Below are 15,467 nucleotides of genomic sequence, written 5' to 3'. Positions count from 1 at the left end.
TTTCGAACCAACCTAGATATTTGGTGACTGGGTTATTCTGATACGCACCTTTAATCTGTTCATACGTTCTCAAATTGTTTGTTAGACGAGTTACTGTTTTAGTGAAAGTAATGGACACTTCAAGATCATGAGCTAGATAATAGCATGACTCAACTTATTGACTGTCACAAAAAAGATTTCTTCGATTTGTATATATCTCCTCTGTTAACTGATTTTTCTGTGTTCTTCCAGTAAGAGAAAGGGCAGCATGTTTTCTCTACAGCGCTAGAGCATTAAAACCCGAAAAGAAAAGAAAATGAATCATTAGGTTGGGTTATGAATTTGGATAATGTAGTACCACTTTTGTTCTTCGCTGGAGTAATCAAGACGAGTAGACAACCTCGAAGTATCAATTCGTTGTGTTGAAGGGGTTACTTTTGTTCCCTCGAGCGACTTGATCGTAAGATTCAGAGAAGTCTTCTTCTTGAGAGGCAAGCTGGCGGGGAATTGCAATCTGGTTGCACTATTAGGTGCCATTTGTCCATTTTATTTTGAGGAATATAAACCAACTTCCTTTAACATACTTCTTTACTACGGATGTTATTGAATATTTCCCTCTAATTAGAGTTATATAAGTAACTTTTCTTCCTTAAAATCTCAACTGGCTTTTTTGGTAGTTGAGATACTTGTTTCGAATAACTTTCTCGACTAAGAAATTAAAGCATTAAAATAGCTGAGATTAAAAAGCTGAAGATACATGAATTCATTCTCAGATTTTTTAAATTTCACTTCATCCTTTCTTCTATGCCTCCTTGTGCGCTTTTTTTTAGTATCCATGGTATTTTGCAAAATTTGTGACAGGGCAGAATTTGTGACAGGAAAATAACTGCGCTGAGCTCTCAAAGCAAGAAGATTTGGTTGATTTCTTGTCCAAAATAACTGATATTAAAGAGTTGACATCTACCTTTAAGAGCATCACTAGTGCAACACTTAAGAAAAACTCAATTAATCCAATGTATCAAGTATGAATTAAGATTCACAAACATTATACGATTTATGTTCTTCATGCTGGATGTATCTCTGGTGCTCGTTGGTGTATATACACTCTGATGCTTTTGTTGGTCTTCTAGGGTCATGACTTTGTCACTATTGCCTGTTTTGTATGTGCAAGAAGGTAATTATTGTTGCTTAATTATTTATGGCAAGTTTAGTACCAAAGAGAAGTCCAAAACAACTATTGCAATGAGATACATCAAAATTCAACAAAAATTTTCAATTTCACAACCATTGACCTAAGTTTATGTTTATGTTTATTTTTAATTTAAAGGTCTTAATTTATTTTGATTTTTTTCTAGTTGAATTCTTAATCTTTGTTTAATCTCTTGTGATGAGTTAAACACACATGTCCGTGCCCCACAGGCACGGGTTATACCTAGTATCCAATAAAATGAAAACGACACTTAAAGTTTAGAATCAACATATACACAAAGCCAAAAACCCATGATTTAATCTTCTTTTCAACCAGCCGAATTTGAACTAATTGAATAACACTTTGGGCCAAATAATCTTCATTTTGCTTGTGGCCATAAAACAATAAAAGTCTCTATCTTTAAAAGTTGTAAGCTAATGTTTAAGATTGTTAGAAAAATTGTCGTCGGAAACAAAATAAGAGGGATGGAGATTAGAGGCTTGAAACATGTACTAGGTACACTTTCCTTAAAACATTATTTGCTCCCTCTAGATCGAGATTACTTGAAGGTACAAGACAAATTGCTTCCCAAGATATGACAATCCTTTGTGAAATTACACTAAGTAACTTGTGGAGATTTCACATAAGTTTATGATTTTGCAACATATTTGAAATAAATTTCTACAACTCCATATATAAGAAATGAAAATACATTTTTCAAAATAAAATCCTTTAATAAAAAGATGCATCTCTCCAAATAATTTTATCAAAAGACATAACTATTAGACATAAATTTTAAATTCAAATATTAATTTTATGGATTTGTTAATCATCTGTCCAAAAATTCCAACAGTTCTCTCTAGAATAATTACAACTTCAACCATTATTTATCTCTCCATATGAAATGTGTTTGAAGCTGATGAAGCATTGTTGGTGATAGACTCATATAGCCAATAAGCCAATTATTTACCTTTTGATGTTTGGTAATCCAAGTTGCAAAATTAGGATATTACTTTCTCTTCTTGGATGCTCTACGAAAAAATGGTTTATTGTCGACGGCCTTTCCCGACGTTAAAATTGAAACCATCGGGAAAAAGTAAACTGCCGACGATTTTCTCAAATTTGCGTCGACAGTTATGACTTTTACCGACTGTTATTCATATACCCGTCGGCATAGATCAACCACCGTAAATGTCCCGATTTTTCCTTTTACTTGGTTTGCCGACGAAATTAATTTCCGTCATAAAAGATGAATTCCCGACGGTGTTTTGCTTGTCGTCGGTAAGAAATTGGCGCAGATGAATTGTTTGGCGGAGAGAATTCGCGCCCTGCGACCTGCGAAAAGAAATTTTCTATAGATATATTTAGATTCCCGTCGACAGTAAGAATAAATTATGAGTCCACAACAACTATTTATTTGGGAGCTGTTACATAACAGAAATACTACATTAACTAATTAATACTGGTAGAAGAATCCCTCACGTACCTCAGACATGTCGCCTTTGCAGCACCAGTGAATTAGAAACAACTTTCCACTTGTTCGGAGACTGTAAATGCTTTAAAGATCTCATTCGAATCATTGGGGCTACGGATCCACAACAACTAGGTTTGGATTCAGTCACAAATCTTTCTATTCTACTAAAGAAAAGAGATCGAGCAAATAAAATTTCGTTTAGGTACTCATACCTGTTGTGGGGATGGTGGAAGGCTCGTAATAACTTCATCATCAATGGCCATAAGCTCGATCTAAGGAGATTTTGGTGATCAACCTCAAACGAGCTCAGGTATGCCTCTGAACCATCTAACTCCTCTTTTACATCTACTGATTTGTAGGTCGGGGAATGGCTACCTCCTCCCAGTAACCAAATCAAGATAAACATCGACGGTTCCTATCGAGAGCTTGGAGCTTCAACAATAACTAGAGATGTAGCTGGAACGATTATTCAAACTAGAAAATCTACCTTCGCACCAAGATCGCCTCTTCACAGCGAAATCCAGGGGATCAATTTAGGGTTACTTCTGGTGGAGGAATTGGACTTGGTCGCTTTTATACTTGAGACGGACTCCACAACCCTAATTGATTATCTTAAGGATGAACATCCAACCGTCCCTTGGCGATTATCGGTTGATCTTGAGGAGACACGTGTATTCGCCTCATGCTTCCACATTACACTCTCGCATTGTCTTAGAGATTGCAACTCGGTGGCACATAACCTGACCGCGTCAGCAATCCACATGTGAAGGAGTATCTTAGTTCAGCCCATATTATTTTCTATTTTGCAACATTAGTCCTTGACGGACCCTAGGTTTCTCTTTTGTCTTTCTAGTTCTGAACTTTGTATCTCTTTGTTGTTTTATGTATTTGGGTTTCTTCAAAAAAATACGAGAAAAAGATGATAAATGACAATTAGGGTTTTCATTTTTAACTATTGTATTAATTAATGGTCCTTAGATTAATTATTGTTTTAATATTTAAAGTCTTATAGAGTTGTGCCTTTATTAAATCAAAGTCAATTAAGTCAAACATAATTGACTTGCATCGGACCCGAGAAAAAATTGTTGTCCTTATGAGATAAATTATTTTTTGTTGAAATGTCCATATGAGATAATTGGTCGTCCATATATTTGCCACAAAGTATTTACTCTTAAATTTAACTAAGAGCATCTCCAATGCAACACTCAACTTGAAAAACTCAATTTGACACATAAGATTACTTGAGTTTTTAACAAAAAACACACTCCAATGCAACACTCAACTAGAATCTCAATATGATGTGGCAACAATATATGTTGAGATACTCAAAAGAAAGTTGGAAATGACGTCCAAGGGCAAGAGAGGAAGAAAAAAAAGGAAAAGTTGTACTTTCCCAGACATCTAGACCTGTTCCGAATTTTTTGTCTTCGCTGGTTTGGGTTCGAATATCCCCTAAAATTTGGACCGTTTACCCATTTACCAATATTAATAGGGTTTTAAGAAGAAATCTGAAGGATTCATCATCAAAATTACAAGAAGAAATGCTCGAAAAATTCATCAACAGAGAATCTAGTCTTTGTTGTTTGGCTTCATTCTGTCACTCCGTTCAATTCAATTTCACAAGTGTACAACAAGACTTATGAATAGGAGTTAATGATAGACATAGTAAAGTTAGAATGAAATTTTTAATCCAAAGACAATAAAGCAGTTTGAGCAATTTGTGTGAACTAACCAAAACAGAATCAAAAGCAGGAAGGAAATCGACTTGACGAGTAACAAGTAAGATTGTCTTCACTGACAAGGCTCCCATCACCTATTCCTGGACAGCCAAAGCAAGATTGGGGGACAAAAAAGAAGCATATATATTGCGCTTATAAGAGATATATAGATTACATTAAATAGGCTTGTAGCAGTCCGGCATCAACTACACTAAATGGATCGTCCATGAGATATATGTCAGCGTCCTGATAAAGTGCACGGGCTAATTGAATACGTTGCTTCTGACCACCACTTAGATTATCGCCTCTTTATTCTATTTCAGTAAGATCACCACAAGGTAGCATCTCAATGTCCTTCACCAGTGAACACTTTTCCAGTGTTTCTTCATATCTTTTCCTATTCATGGTGGAACCAAACAAAACATTCTCTTGCATGCTACCTGTTTGAATCCACGCTGTCTGAGAAACATAGACGATCTTTCCATGCACTTGAATCTGTAAATGAAGAACCGTAGAATGATTCACTTTACTCTCAAAGATTACTTGTGTCATTAATTAAGAGGAAGAATGAAAGTAAACACTTGGGTCATACGGGATAAAGTTAATACCGATTATCAATTTCAAACACAAATATATAAAATAAACAAGGAATTACAATTACTTGCCACCTACATTTACGAAAAAAATTATATCCATATTCTCACTTGTGATTTACAATTAGATAGGGAATGACTAGCAAAGATAACCGAACAATGGTATTCCTGAGTACATCTTATAGTAGATTACACGAAAAAAATTCTAGCTAGAAAGATAGAAATTGGACCCAAGGTGATAGGAACTCACAATGCCCTCAATTGTTGGAACCTCCCAAAAAATTGTTGCTAATAGAGTTGATTTACCTGCACCGACCTCTCCACAAACAACAACCTTCTCACCAGGTTTAACCTCTAAGTTCATGTTTCTTAGAGTGGCCTTTGATGGATTCTCTTCCCATGAAACATAAGTTGACTTCATACAAATGTCGAGCATGATTTGCTTAGTATTTCTCTTCGAGCATGATTTGCTTAGTATTTCTCTTCTGTCTGATATTTCCAATTAGGAACTCCGGTGCTTCAAGAAACTTCACAATCTGTGCTAATGAAGCCTTGGCTTGGATGAGGACTCCAATAACTTCAGGGGTTAATCTAATAGGTTCATGAATAATGCGTAAGTTGCTACAAATTGAAAACTTTACTAGCATTAAGAGGAATCCCAACACAGTCCCATGGCCCAAAAGTAGCAGCCAAAACCGATACATGAGATCACTACGATAGAAAGTTATTATATGCCTGACGGAGCTTAATTGATGTTAGACAATGTATACTCATCTTCCCTCAATCTTTTGTTTCATTCCTGAAATGTGTTAAGTTTGTGGTCATCCAACTCAAAACCAATATTTGGCAATGAGTGGAGAGGATCTAGACATTATATTTTTGGTTGCTAGTTACCCTTTTTCCCATGTGGGATTATTCTCATGCGCCCCCTCACGTGTGGCGTGGTTAGCCTAACACGTGTTTTTTTTTCGGGTGACGTGGAGCACGTGTGGCTTTTTAAGACTATCACGTGTGGGCCTAACTCTGATACCATGATGGAAATCATTCTCATTAAGAAATCTCAAAGTATTTAAAAGGATACTAAGGCATCTCAAGGGAAAAAATAACTATGGAATTAATTTTACCAAGTCTTCTTCTTTAGAAATTCAAGGGTTTGCTGATGCTGATTGGGTAGGAAGTATATCAAACAGTAGATCCACCTCTTATGACAATTATCTTGCCTAGAAATCCTTGTTCTTGCCTATTCTCAAGAAATACAAAGTATTAGATATAATTGATGGTTCTCGTCCTCCACCTAATCAGTTCTTAGATGATGAAAGAAAAGAGATTAATCCTGCTTATATTGATTGGATTGAAAAAGATCAAACTCTCTTGATTTGGATAAATTCCACACTGTCTGATTCAGTGATTCCTTATGTTGTTGGTGATACTTCTTCACAAGAATTATGGCAAAATCTTGAAGATTATTGTGCTTCAACATCAACTTCTCATATCTTTCAATTTCAAGAAAATAGTCGGTATTTGAAGAAATAAAGTGATAAGATGCCAGAATTTCTCCCAAAAGTAAAGAAAATTTCAGATTCTCTAGATTTTGCTGGTAGTCCAGCCTCTAGTGTTGAATTAGTGGAAGTATCTTAAGAGCTTTACCACTTAAATATGATTCCTTTTCAACTGCAATCAGATTGAGAACATCTCATGTTTCACGTACTGAACTTGAAAATCTCTTAATTAGTGAGAAAATCATTATCGTTGAAAGACAAAACAGATCATTTCTTAATATTAATCAGGCCTTATTCACAAATCTGCCATCTTATAATCGATTTCCTCAGTCTAGACCCAATAATAGCAATTCATTTAATCAAAATATGAATCGAAACAGAGGATGGAGAAGTTTCAACAATTCCACTTATTAAGGAAGGAATTTTACACCTAATCATGGTTATAATCAGATGAAGTCTCATCAAGCTTCTGGAGATCGACCTACTTGTCAGATCTGTCATAAAGTGGGAAACACAACAATTGAATGTTATCCCAGAATGAATTTCTCTTATCAAGGTCGAAATCCTCCAGACAAGCTAGCAGCAATGCTTGCTTCAACAAATATTTTGGGAGAAAATCCATGGTTTGTTGACACATGAGTCTCACATCACATTACACCTGATGCTTCTAACATAGCTTCTTCTTCTCTTCCTATAATGACAAAAACACAATTTCAGCAGGTACCGGCAAATGATCAAGGTATGGTTATTACTCAAACTGGTAATTCCTCTTTTCGAAATAAAAATAATACTTTCTCTCTTAAGAATGTGTTAGTAGTACCTCAAGCCACTCATAATCTTCTGTCAGTTAACAAATTTACTTAGGACAATCATGGTTCTTTAACTTTTGATCTTTTTCAATATTATTTGAAGGACCTAACATCGAACCAGATTCTTTTTCAAGGGTCAGCTAGAGGAAGTCTCTATCCAATCCAACTTCACACTTCCATAGGGTCATAAAATTATTTTTCCTACAAAATTGACTTCCCGCTGTTTGATTGCCTTATGGAAGTGTGATAGTCACTTTCTAAAGGAAATAAAGATGGGAAAATAGTGTCTAAAATTTTCCCACCCAAAATGTGGTAAACCCCGAATTCTCACCCTTTCCCACAAAAATGCACCCTCTCTCCTCTTTCTAAACCCGTCCTCCTTCCCCTTTCTCTTTCTAAAACCCGATTTATCTCTGTAAATCGTCTCTCTTTCTAAAATCTTGATCTTTCTCTCTCTTTTTGTCTCTCAATTCTCTATTTCTACTGAACAAATTACATCTTAATTGAACGAGTTTCCATCATTTGTCCAATACCCAGGTAAAAGTTGTGGTAAATCCATTAACTCATTCATCTTCTTCCTTTGTAACTCTTTATTGGGAATTCTGTGAATGTGTAAAAATTTCTTTATGGGTAGTATTTAATAAATTTATCAACTCACCTTCTTCGCCTTTTCAAACTCATTAGTTTTCTTCTCTGATTCACTCCTTCTTTGCTTCATTAGACTTGTAGTGTCATCCCTCGTGGAAGGATGAAGACGCCCAGATTCATAGATTCAAGACTGTGATTTAGAAAAATCAATCATCATGGTTAGATTCATAAATATAGATAGGAGATTTCATAAATTAGTGAAGAGATAACTGAATTTTGGGGTTGTTGCGTGAAATTTATGACATTAGGGTTTCTGGTTTATCATTCCATCGACAAGAAGATGATGAAGAAATTCTAAAGGCACCTCTCAATTTAATAGGTGAATAAATGAAGAGAACATGATTTTTAAAGGCAGGCACTATTTTCTTTCTACCCAACCAAACACTTAAAACTTTAATTTACAGGAAAAACTTAGTTTTCTTTCCCATAAGAAAAAAATGGTTTTCACATCATTATTTTCACACGTATCAAACGGACACTAAGTTGTAACAATGAACTCTCTCTAGACCTCTCCACTTTCACCTCTTTATGTAACATTTTTTTCTTTCGTTTTTACAATTTTTCTCTAACTATCCAACTTCCCAAACCTTCATTTCAATTGTGTGAAAAAGAAAAACGAAACTCTAGTTCGTGTAAAAGCGTATACAGATCAGGGAATTTTTATTTGGTTAGGACAATCACAGAGTTACACTATTCAGTTGGGCTCATCAGTGATTTATTTTAATATTTTACAAATAAATTATTTCAAATTTGTGGTCATTACGTCGCACGTAAATTTTTTTTTACCTTGAATTCATATGAATGAGTTCAACAAAAAAAAATTCATATGAATGAATCTCTCATTAAAATTTAGCATTGTGCCTTAAAATTGTCAGCCACAACCGTGGTATGTGTGAGAATCATACCAGACGGAGCAACCACCCGATAAACAACCTCTTTCACCTGAAGTAGACCCGTTCATATCAGCAGTCTGGGGGGACACCGCTCATATTCAAGTTTCGGGTGTTCGTGGACAATAATATGTTCCAAGTAATAAATTTCGAACTTCAAGATATTTTCCTCCTCCGCTCATAGTTTCATTGTTGATTACCAAACAAATGGTTGATAAAATACAACAAGTGGTCGATTTGAAAAAGTGACTCAAATTCAAAGTACACAATCAAATTTCACTCAACCAATCAAGAGAGAAGTTCAACAAAAAAGAAAAAACCAATCAAGAGAGAGAACTATGAGATCACGAAATCTGGTCGTACTCGAGTTTTCTTTGAATTTCCTCACATTTTTAAGTCGACTATCATTTTTGGGTAAATAAAAAATCAATATTTTCGAGTAAATCGATAAAAAGACATTGACATAGAGAATTGCAAATTACAGGTAAACGACAAAAATTAAAATATAATTAGTACATTATACAGTAGTTTCTCAACTTGTAGTTCTTGTCTTACACTTAGTTAAATAAAGGGATTCAAAGCTTAAATAAAAAACTTATTTCTTTTTCTTCTCTTTTTTTTCTTGTTGAACTATTTCTTTTTCTTCTCAGTAAGAAATAAGAATTGTAACAGAGTAGTAAGAAATAAACAAAACTAATTTATATTTATAAACAAGAATGGTAGTAAGAAATCAGAATTGTAACAGAGTATTATAATCTTCAAATTTAAAAACATCTGCGTACATCTAGTGCTAAACGGTATTTGTATTATCGGATGAATCTCCAAAAGCTGTAAATTGGATAAATTTTTAAGATAAGCCCCACATTTTAAGTTCCCTTAGGGCCACAAAAGACTCATGGCCGGCCTTGCTCAAAGGATACACTAGAGGTGGGGTCTACTGGCCCCTAGGGTTCAATAATGTAGAGATTTATACGCGTTGTGTGATTTTTTAGTAAGCAGAACCGCGTCTTGGACTATATGTTATAGTTATTTATTTTCTACATAAAGATCATCCCACCAAAATTCAGTTTTAAGCAAAATAAAAAAAGGTTACCTCACCTGTCCTAACATAATGATATAACTTGGATATAGTGACAATTATATCTAAATTTGATTATCAAACATCTCTAGCATGCAATTAGGTTTTGATTGTGGACGATGACACAAAATGATAACTTTTCATCCATAAAGAAAAACAATATTCTGAACTAGGTAAGACTGGGAGTTAGCTACAAATAGTTTGCATGCATCATAGATTATTACAAAAAATGAAAACCTTGTTTAGTTTATAATAATGAAGCAGAAGTCTAAATGAGTTGACAGCTTATTCATAATTATTTCTCCTTCCTTGGATTATGGTACCTAATCAATTAAAAACTATTCATAACCACCTGAAAGCTCCTGCATGCGTGATTTTTTATCATATTCTTACCTATTAAGCGTGCCCCTTTTCAAGTCTAATATTACTTATCAATTGAAACAACTTTTGATAAGAACATGGTAGTTGAGACTCATCCATTTTCAGATTAAACTGAAATTGTTTTTTTTTTTGTAAGTCGGATTTGATTTTGGATCTGTTTAATTCAGACGGTTCAGGTTCAGAATGATAAGAGAAACAACTTAAGTATAATAAAGTATTAATCATAACGTCTTCTTACAGAAACACGAAGAGTTGAAGCGAGTGCAACACCAAAATATATAGAACCCTGACGAAAGTTCTATAGGCACTCTCCCTTTCGACCTAAATAACTTGGGAAGTTTTTTTTTATCTTTTATTATACTAGGGTATAGCCCGTGTCCTAGGACACGGACAGTTGTATTAATCATATTTAACGAAATTGTTGATGAAATAAAGTAAATTGTCGTAAACTTATTTTAGTCAGAAATGTAATATTCGATACAAACAAGTTTTAATGAGGTCTTACCATGTTTAACAACCGCTTCATCGAGAGGAACTCGAAAACCCCATCGGTTGCAATCACAAAGAACATATGATTTGGGGTTAACTGAACCACTTTCACCCAACAGTATTATCCCCCAAACTCCTTGTTAACTCAGTTCCAGGGTACAACCCATCTTTTACCCAAAGAATCAAAGATCACGTCCATCGTTTTCTTCATCAACCCCAATTCTGAACATCTGGATCCTTAAGCCCTTCCACTTGATCAACACTCAAAATCCTAGCCCCACAAAGCTTCACCCTCTCATATTCATCCTTTCGATACGGTATTTGATCACGCGAGAGGTCCTCGACAATAACACCACTATCATTCTTCACAGCAGTCACAGCTCATGAATCACCCACATTGACAACAAAAATTGTACCCCCACTAACAAGAACAGTAATAGCAGTTGTACCACTCATACTATCATGGATGTCACTGTCATGAAGTTTAGAATTTGTAGCTAAAAGTGCTGAGTTATATGCTTTTATAGGATCATCTAACAATGTAGGATCATTGAACACGTTTGAGAGGATTTCTACCAATATATCCTTAAGAAAATTAGAACACTGAGTTCCAAATTGACCATGACCATCAAAAACACCAAATAAATGAAGATTAGGGTTGTCTTTGCATTTTTCTGATATGAGAAATTCATATATTTAAGATCAGCTATAATTGATGATATCATTAGTGTTTAATTAGGCTATATTTCACATAACCATGAAGAATTCCATTTAAGAAGTTCAGTAGTCTTGCTATACCCTAGTCTAGTTTTAATTAAACTATAGCTAGATGATATCACATAATGTATCAAGTTCATCAGTGTTCGTAACTATATTTCTCATCTAGTTCATAATGTTTAGGATCAACTCCATTAAGAATATCCAACTTGTATCAATGTCATTTCTGAATTTTGTTCAATTGAATTATATACTGTATATGTTTAGGAACTGCTATAGTGTTTAATTAGGCTCACCAGAAATTTCACAATGTCTCAAATTTTAATTAGGCCCACTAGAAATTTCACAGTGTCTCAAATTTCAATTAGGCCCACCAGAAACATAAATAAATAATGAACATCCACCATAGCATAATGCTTTTTTTCAAACTTTAATTAGGCTCACCGCAAATCTTTGTAAATAACCAATACAAATTTCATAGTGTTTAATTAACAATGGAGATGATAATTTAACCAACTTAACAATGGATATTTACAAGGATTTAATGAGTAAAAAATATAATGATAATTTAACTAACTTAACAATAGAGATTTCGTAAGCTCACCAGAAATTTTTGTAATTAACAATGAAGATGATAATTTAAGAAATATTTTTTTAATATAGGGTTGAGTACCCACCATAAATCTGAATGGAATTGAAGTTCAATAGAGAAAGTGAAGATTAAAACCCTAAAGTGAAGTTCAATTGAAATCTGAGTAGAACCCTTCTTATTTTAACCATATAAATATTTGAGTTTGAGTATAAGCTTTCCCCAAAATCTGACTAGAAACTTTCTTTCCTCTTGTAAAGAAATCTAAAGAGGGAGAGATTCCAGTTTCTTCTTTTTTAACCCTTGCAATTTCACAAATTTCATAGTGTTTAATAAACAATGGAGATGATAATTTAACCAACTTAACAATGAAGATTCAGAAGGATTTAATGAGTAAGAAATGTAATGATGATTTAACCAACTTAACAATTGAGATTTCGTAGGCTCACCAGAAATCTTTGTAATGGAGATGATGTTGGTAATTAGGACATCTCCTTCAGATGGTAATTTAAAATGAAAGTATAATTTGAATATATGGTTGAGTAACCACCAGAAATCTGAATAGAATTGAAGTTTAATGAAGAGAAAGTGAAGATTAAAATCCTCAAGTGAAGTTCAACTGAAATCTAAGTAGAACTCTTCTTATTTTAACCATATAAATATTTGAGATTTTGAGTAGAAACTTTCCCCAAGATCTGAGTATAAACTTTCTGTCTTTTTTTAAACGAATCTAAAGAGGGGGAGATTTCAATTCCTTCTTTTTTAACCCTTGTAATGTCACAAATTTCGTAGTGTTTAATTAACAATGGAGATGATAATATAACCAACTTAACAATGAAGATTTACAAGGATTTGATGAGTAAGAAATATAATGATAATTTAACCAACTTAACAATTGAGATTTCGTAGGCTCATCAAAAATCTTTGCAATGGAGATGATAATTTAAGAAGAAAGAATCATTTGAATATACAGTTGAGTACCCACCAGAAACCTGAATAGAATTGAAGTTCAATAAAGAGAAAGTGAAGATTAAAATCCTAACACCCCAAACTGAAGTTCAATTGAAATCTAAGTAAAACTCTTCTTATTTTGAGTAGAAGCTTTCCCCTAAGTAAAACTCTTCTTATTTCAATAAAGAGAAACTGAAGTTCAATAAAGAGAAAGTGAAGATTTGAGTAGAACCTTTCCCCAAAATCTGAGTAGAAACTTTCTGTCCTTTTTTAAACAAATCTAAAGAGGAAGAGATTTCAATTTTTCCTTTTTTAACCTTTGTAATTTCACAAATTTCATATTGTTTAATCAACAATGGAGATGATAGTTTAACCAACTTAACAATGAAGATTTACAAGGATTTGATGAGTAAGAAATATAATGATAATTTAACCAACTTAACAATTGAGATTTCGTAGGCTCACCAGAAATCTTTGTAATGGAGATGATAATTTAAGAAGAAAGAATAATTTATATACGGTTGAGTACCCACCAGAAATCTAAATAGAATTGAAGTTCAATGAAGAGAAAGTGAAGATTAAAACTCTAAAACCCTAGAGTGAAGTTCAATTGAAATCTGAGTAGAGCTCCTCTTATTTTGACCATATAAATACTTGAGGTTTAAGTAGAAACTTTTCCCAAATTCTGAGTAGAAACTTTCTCCAAAATCTGAGTAGAAACTTTCTTTCCTTTTTAAACGAATCTAAAAAGAGAGAAAAATTTTAATTTTTTTATCCCTTACAATTTCTTTTGTTACAAGGTTATTTTTTTTTCTAAGTAGGACTATATTTTAAATTTTGGGAAGGACTTCTAGACAATATCCTTTATAAAAAATGATGTTTGTCCTAGTCATTGTTTTTGCCTTCTGTTTTATATAATAGATTTGTCGATTTATTTTCCTATTGACTCCCTAAAGTGTGATCAATTTTCAAGGTGGTACCTAAGTTAAAGAGGAATACTGAAATGGCCATCTTTTTTGTATCTCTAGCATTGTCTGAAAGTCAAATTTCCACTCTCCAATATTATCATTATGTATTTATTCTCTCCTATTTTTGTTTCTCTCTTCTTACTTTTCGTCTTCATCGTCATCTTCTTCTCTTTTTCTTTATTAAACAACTTCTAGTAATAATGGAAATCTTTAATTTAATTTTTCAAAATTAAATGGAGTAGATTTTCCATTTTCTCTCTCCTCGAAACTTAAAGAGGAAATTAAAAAATAATTAACGGAAAAGTAAAGAGAAACAAGACAACCAAATATGTGAGAAAGAAAAGAACTTGTTTTTTTAATTTTGAAAATAAAAAAACTAAGGAAAACCATTTAAGGAAATCATTTTTTAGAAGAGAAGAAGAAAATAAAAAGTGAGAAAGCACTACAAAAGTTCGGGTTATTTGTGAGGGACTATTTCCGAAGAACCTTTAAAAACCCGCCGGTTCTGATGGAGAATCTCAAATTCCGTCGAAAATAGATATGTTGTGACAGGTTATTTTGATTTCCGTCGTAAATAGTAAATATTAACGACGAGTTAGTACTCCTCAGTCGTCATAAAGAGTATGTCGATATTGTCAGGAAGAATTTTGTTTCGACGGTTCGGTTTCCATCAAAAAAGTTCCTATTAAGACGGCTTGGATTGCGGATTCTGTCGAAAATACTTTTCTCTAACGGTGAGAAAATGTTCCCTGTCGGAAGATGAAAATTTTTCCTGGCGCCAATATTTTCCGCCAAATTTCCGTAGATATTTTCCGCGAAAATTATTTTTGACGGCTTTTATTAATTCAATCGAAAATAGTTTGCCCTCAATCAGTTTCATTCTCGAACTCTATCATTTTCTCTCTCGCGAATTTTTGATTCAGGTAACTAACTCTCTTTCTCTGACTGATTCCAAGTTAAATAGGGTTTCTATAAGCAATTTTTTAATCCTGTTCATGTCTTCTAGAGGTTCAACAAGAAGTTTCAGATTTAGGTATTCCCTCTCCATTTTGTCTCTCTCGAAGTTTCAGATTAAGGTCACCACCGCTCTCTGTCTATCTTTCTCTCACTGATTCTATAAGTTAAGTAGGGTTTTTGTAAGTTCGGAGGTTCTTTCTGTAGCCCTGTATTGTCGATTTACTGGATAGTAGAACCGTCTAGGCGAATCCTTGTATTGTCTGGACCTGGTTTCTATATTGAAGAGGTAAACTTCCTCGCATTGTCTGGACCTGAGTTTCTGTATGTTATAATTCCTTACTAGATATTCAACTCCCTGTATATTATAGAGAAATTATAGATGTAGATTCATATCTAAGCCAATTCTTGTTTCTCAGTGAGCTCGTGCTTTGGTATTACAGGTTTAGCTTTGCGGCAACAGAGAAGTGGTTTTTGTTGAAGCTTGTAGGAACGATTCTATAGCACCGAGAAGCAGCTATAGAATGTACTTTCAGAACGA

At 33.7% G+C, this 15,467-nt stretch overlaps 1 pseudogene; it reads right to left on the bottom strand.

The window, feature by feature from the left end:
- Positions 1-10,748: 10,748 nt before the first annotated feature.
- Positions 10,749-11,440, bottom strand: LOC147532334 (putative protein phosphatase 2C 35 pseudogene; annotated as a pseudogene).
- Between the last annotated feature and the right edge of the window lie 4,027 nt (positions 11,441-15,467).

This window comes from Eschscholzia californica, unplaced genomic scaffold (assembly GCF_041429995.1).
Source record: "Eschscholzia californica isolate CP2 unplaced genomic scaffold, dmEscCali1.0.p SCAF_6, whole genome shotgun sequence".
Classification (NCBI taxonomy): Eukaryota; Viridiplantae; Streptophyta; class Magnoliopsida; order Ranunculales; family Papaveraceae; genus Eschscholzia; species Eschscholzia californica.
This window is presented reverse-complemented; position numbering and strand designations above follow the sequence as displayed.